General features: G+C 39.8%; 1 long non-coding RNA gene across 1 annotated transcript in view; it reads right to left on the bottom strand.

Moving 5' to 3' along the window:
• Window positions 1-205: 205 nt before the first annotated feature.
• Window positions 206-6000, bottom strand: part of LOC148048218 (uncharacterized) — a 28550-nt gene continuing 22755 nt past the window's right edge. The window contains exon 3 of the long non-coding RNA XR_015695818.1: window positions 206-427. This is a non-coding gene — a long non-coding RNA (uncharacterized LOC148048218). The remainder of the gene's footprint in view (window positions 428-6000) is intronic.

Raw genomic sequence — 6000 nt, 5'->3', positions numbered from 1 at the left:
TGACGGGTCCCCGAGTGTTTGCCTTCAGTGTTTAGAAGGCATCATTTCTTCGTTGCGAGTTTAGCATTTTCACATACTCCTTTCTGATAAAATTCCGTCCAAAATTTTGTGTGTCTCTCACCACTTACACAATAGCGGGCAGTTTGATCACCAGAATGGTTATGAAACCATATGAATAAAAGTACATAAAGTATTGTTAGGTTGCTTGCCATTGTTTTTAGTTTGTTAGCATACAAAAGATGACTTCAGAATCCTAAGAACGGCTGTCTTCAAGATAAGATATGGGTGTTTTTAACTGTTAATAGCTTTTAACTTACTGCTATCAATCCACTCCAGAAGATTAATTTGGACAGTGTACCCCCAGACAGTGAAGAATGTGCCACCATTCAGTCTTATTAATGTTGAATGAAGAGTATGCGAGATTTTCCTGTGGATAAGAACACAACAGTTGGTCTCAGTGGAGGTACCATATTGAAGTCCGTCTAATACAGGGGTGGACAATCCAAAGCTCACAATCGTATTTGACCTTTTTGACTGACTTTTGCAACCTTCAGTGCTCCCCAAGGCCATGTTCTCTCCAGATGGAGACCTTCTTCATCATAAAGTTTGGGCAATTATCAGACAAAAGTAAAGCTAAGCATTAGATAATAAATACTAGTGAATATCTACTGAACACATCTAGGGGGGTAAGGTTAAAGGGAGAATATTGGTATGTGGGAGAATACTTAACTAAGGAAACCCTTAACAAGAACTTTATAGACTTTATTCTAAAAAACGAACAGCTTAAAAATAGAGTTGATTATATTTAAACTAGTGTCTTGTCCTTTTTAAATCCCAAACATAACCAAGAGAACTCTGAAAATACCTGCATGCAAGTAATATGAATAGCTTGCAATCCTCTAAAAAAGCTGTTATCAGAATTATCATCTTCTTGATCAAAACCATAATATAACTAGGAAGGTCTAAACCAATGATGGCTAACCTTTTTGTCGTCACATGCCAAAAGTGCATTCACACTCATAATGTAATGCATGTGCAACCCCTGTGCACGTCCTCCCCCCTATGCATGCACCCCACCCCCCACGGATGCGCACCTAACCCCCACACATGCATGTGTGACCCCCGGTGTTCCCCCATTCATATGACCTACACACCCCTTGCTCATTTTTGGCTTCCAGGTTGGTGCAGGAGGCTTTCCAAAATGGGGCGCGGGGGGGCGTTTTGGGCCTGGAAGGCTTCCTGCACCAACCTGGAAGCCAAAACAGGGTGCAGGGGTGCTGCACGAGCCCCCAAAATACAGTGCAAGCACACACACCCATGCATGTGCCCTGCCCCATGCATATACATGTCCCCCACATGTGCGTCAGAGACCTGAAGACCAGCTGCGCGGCAGGAGGCACACACACATGCATGATGGAGCTGGGCTGGAGGTGACTACTGACGTGCCCATTCGCCATCATGGCCCTACACCATTTCAGACAAATGGTTGTCCAATCTTTAAATGCTTCTTATATGGAAAATCCAGGTAATGAGTGAGGTGAGGGGTGGCTGCAAGATCCACATCCCTCAACAGTCTGTGTGTGCAGAAGTGAATGAGCACAAATGTGTATGCAAACACAGGCAAGAGCAGCAGTGGGACTAGTTACAGCAGCAAGCATGCCTGCCTCTTACAAACGTCGTGATCTGATCGAGCATTACACTTGATATAGTCCAGGAATGTTTCAAAGCCTGCTTAGCTTGTCTGTCTGGCCATGGAGATATTCTATTTGACCTGAAGCTTGATTGTGCTGAACTTCTGTGGTCTTGCTCTCCTGTCTCCCTTGATTTCAACTTGACCTGTACTGCTGTCACACCCATAAGCGATAGCCGCTGGTGGAATAAAGCACATTTCATGAGCAAGGAACAAGGAATGCATGTAATAAATCAAAAGAGGTCTAGCAGTATATAGGCTAGAGGGGAAGTAAATGGATTAGAAATCAAGACATTTTGCAAGGGGGCACAAATGGCCATTACCATACCTTTGAACATCGCTAAAATGGAAGATACTTGCCACTGATACATGTAAAAAACCTCTAATATAATTACTTACTCTGATGCTTGAGGTATCCAAAGCTTTATGGCTGTTTAAAAAGAAGGTTTGTTCCAGAGATATATGGCATGCCCTCAGAAATTTTAGATGCTATTAATTCCTATTACCGTAGGGAAGGTACTACAGTGCTGTTTAGCTCCTAACGTGTAAGTTTTATTTTGACTCTAAACTTCTAGAAAATCAAGGCACAGGTTTAGTAGGCTCAGAATTTAATGTACTGTGGTAGTGAATTCCCCTCTACCACAAAAAAACATCTGGTGGTAAAGAAATGAAAAATGCCAACTGGTTCAAAAGTTACAATTCTGTGGCATTCAAGTTTTAAAGAATGGTAAATAGTATGCAAAGCAGAGGCGGGATAACAGTATAGATCCGGGATGGTGAACCTATGGCACACGTGCCACAGGTGGCACGTGGAGCCATTTGTCAGGGCATGTGAGGCGTGCCTTCCGGTTTGCTCATAAGGTTGTTTTTTGCACTCCGGAGGGGCAGGGGAGGCTGTTTTAGCCCTCCCCAGGCTCCTATAAAGCCTCAGGAGCCTGGAGAGAGCAAAAAAAGAATGCAAAAAATGGGGGGGGGAGTGCCTGTCATGCGCGCATGCGTGCTGGGGGGATCGCACATTGCATTATGGGTGCAGCACACCCGCGCATGACCCCCCAACTGCAGCGCCCCCCCCCCAGTTATGGCACACGAGCCAAAAAAGATTCTCCATCGCTGCCCTATAAGCTGGAGACAGAATTTCCAGCAACTGTACAATGGTTGGCACAATGGAGGAAAGGCATGGGCTGAAGCAAGTTGGTGCTTTTCCTTTAAACATTTAGTTACTTAAAGCTGAAAAAGCTCAGTTGCTTCCACGGCAGACTAAAGATGAGATGAATACAACAACATAGTGAAGATACGGAATAAAATAAGATTGCTGGAATATGTTCATACTGTGATTAGGGGGTAAATGGATCGCAGGACCATCAGTCTCACATCAGCTCTGCTTGTTGCACAGCATAGAAGAGTTGGTGTGTGCCACATCCCTGCTATCATCTGATCAGGTCCAGAAAATGTGTCCAATTGCACACCCTGTGGAACAGCTTAAACTCTCTGCCCACCCCCAAAATCCAGATAGTCCCAACTTCATTGGCCTTTCATATTACTCTAAAGATCTGGCGTTGTGCTATAGCATTGAGTAAACAAACTTATTTCCAGTAAATATAGTAATATTTTAGTTAATATCTTTGGTTGCCAATTCATTTCGGTATTTTGATATTTTTACTGACTATTTCAGATCTGTTTGCATGCTGTGTAGCATCAAATTAACTCATTTAATTCCATGTAAGTTGAATTCATAAATCCTATGTCATTCTCCATCCCAGAGGCTCATCTAGTGCCTATAATTTTGTATATTAAAAAAATGCAATTACTACATATTACTTTGCTACTAACTTTATTGCACTCTTCTTCCCATATTAGTTATTATTCTATGATATCTAAAATATATATAGTTTTTTTTAATAGTTTACATTGTATTTTAGACTACATGTTTACCTATTTGTGTATCATCTAGGGAACTGAGGCAGTACAATAAAGTAAACAAAGAAAAAAAACCAACCCAGTAAAACTCATATTCAGATTTTAGAACAGAAATTGAATCTCAATGCAATCGTGACTGCAACAGAGAATTTAACTGTGAGTATCCGAAACAGCATGTGGAATACAAATATGCAATGGATGAAAATCCTGATCAGCCCAGTCTTGGAACCAGATCGAGTTCATTTAGCCTGAAGGGATGAAGTTCAAAAGGTAATTTATTGCTCATTTTTCATGTTCTCCTTAAGGTCATTTTTATGGCTTATTATATAAGCCAAGACAGACTGTGCAAGAAATGTCATTTTTCAGGTACCCACTAGTCCAGAATTATACTGATTTTTTTTTTTATTGTCTCTCACTCCTATAAGGAGTCTAAAGGAAAAAAAATACATGCACATACATGCCAAAATACATTTAGACTATATTAAAATATCTATTTCCATTTGGAATAGAATTTGCCAGACAAATGATCTCAATGCCAAGCTTGAATGAAAACCAGTTTTCTCTTCAAATTGCACACAAACTTGTTTGGCTGATTTTGTCACAATAGCAGACATTTCTTTTGCTATTGTTCTTTCATCTTCCTTCCTTTTGAAATAATTGGTTGATTAGCTCAATCAAGAGAGAGCAAGTAGGAGGGAGGGAGAAGTTGATTCTATTCATTTTCAACCCAATCAACCATTTAATTTCAAGCTAAAAGCAGAAACAATTTTTTTCTATCATTTTTGTCTGCTGCGCAATCTCTGCAGCTGTATACGATGCGGCTATCGCCAAATAGTTAAGCATCTCCAGGAATAAGATTCTTTGCTAAAACCTTGGGGACCTGCCCATTCATATCAATAACAACAACAATAATAACAATAATTAATTTGGTATAAAGCCACTTCCAATGTTCCTCCAGTTCCTCTACAATGATTGTCACACTCCCTCAAATGTTAAAAATTACATTTGCACAAAGAAATGGTGCAACTATTACCTGATGTACACCCTTGAAGCTCAAAATGATGGCTGTTCCAGCAGGCGTGGGGCTGTTGACCTCACTGTTGAGGTCCAGCCCCGATTAGAATGAATGTATGAAGTGTTGCTATTTTAAACCGTTTTCTTTGTTATGTGTTCATTATGTGTCTTTTTTTTCCTCTTTATTTTTGTAAGCCGCCCAGAGTCCTTCGGGATTGGGCGGCATATAAATGTGGTTAATTAAATTAAATTAAATTAAAATGTGATGACTAAATTTCTGCTAACACAGTTTGCCACAATGGGATTATGGCATGCTGACTGACTGCCCTTGCTCTCTTACCACCAAAGCCAAATGGCACACTAATTTCAAAGTAATGCCCAGCAATGCATCTCTTCTGGTAATATTTAAAGCAGATGGGCTACTATCTCTTTTTCTTCAATATTTTTCTGTCCATTTTTCACTGGCTGTGACTTATGAGAAGGATTAGAATAGCCATACATGATTATCACATCACAGGTCATGTAAATATTAGCAGTAGATTAATGATGGGAAAAGACACTGGTAGTAGGTACATATTTAAACTAGTATGAAGTTCATCTTTTCCCGGTCTGTTGTTCTCTAGATCTGTTGCACTACAATTCCTTGAATTTCCAGCAAACAGACATGCTGGCTTGGAATCTTAGAATTCGTACGATCACAATAATTTGGGGAACATTGGTGTAACACAACCAATGAACTACCCTAAACAACCTTTTAACAGGCTTATCAAGAATGTCAGGATTCCTCCTATTGCCTACATGGAAACGAATTTCCTTTCCGATTAAAAAATCTCTTATTCGAAAGTCCTTCATAAGAAGAACTTACATTTCTATCTTTCCAGGCCTCTGATATTTGGGGAGAAAAGCCATCTAAAGCCTGGCAATATCAGCAGAATACATTTTTTCTTCAAAATATAGGAGAAAATTGAGAATATTAGATTATTTTACAGAACTGGAGACTCCAGCTAAGTTGATGTTAACTATCTCAGGTTGACTTTGCATAATTTTATCACAGTATCTAATTACACTGCCAGAGAGATAATCTTAACACAATGAATTATACAACTCATATTATTAGAACTGTAAATATAAAAAGGAGGAAGAACGGTAAAAAAAGAATGACATGTAGAGACTCAATGAATAATGGATCCAAAGCTCTGTTTAAGCACTGCATTGTCTACATCAAAAGGATCTTCAGCTTGGTTTGACAGGCAATCAAGGTACTGGTACTCCTTGACTTAGGACCACAATCCAGCCCAAAATTTCTATTCTTAAGTGAGACATTTATTAAGTGAGTTTTGCCCCATTTTACAACCTTTCTTGCCTCAGTTATTAAGTAA

Source organism: Thamnophis sirtalis, unplaced genomic scaffold (genome assembly GCF_051295495.1).
Source record: "Thamnophis sirtalis isolate CommonGarterSnake01/CBP01778 unplaced genomic scaffold, rThaSir2_p1.2 scaffold_3, whole genome shotgun sequence".
Classification (NCBI taxonomy): domain Eukaryota; kingdom Metazoa; phylum Chordata; class Lepidosauria; order Squamata; family Natricidae; genus Thamnophis; species Thamnophis sirtalis.
Note: the sequence above shows the minus strand (reverse complement) of the source record. Positions and strands in the feature narration are given on the sequence as shown.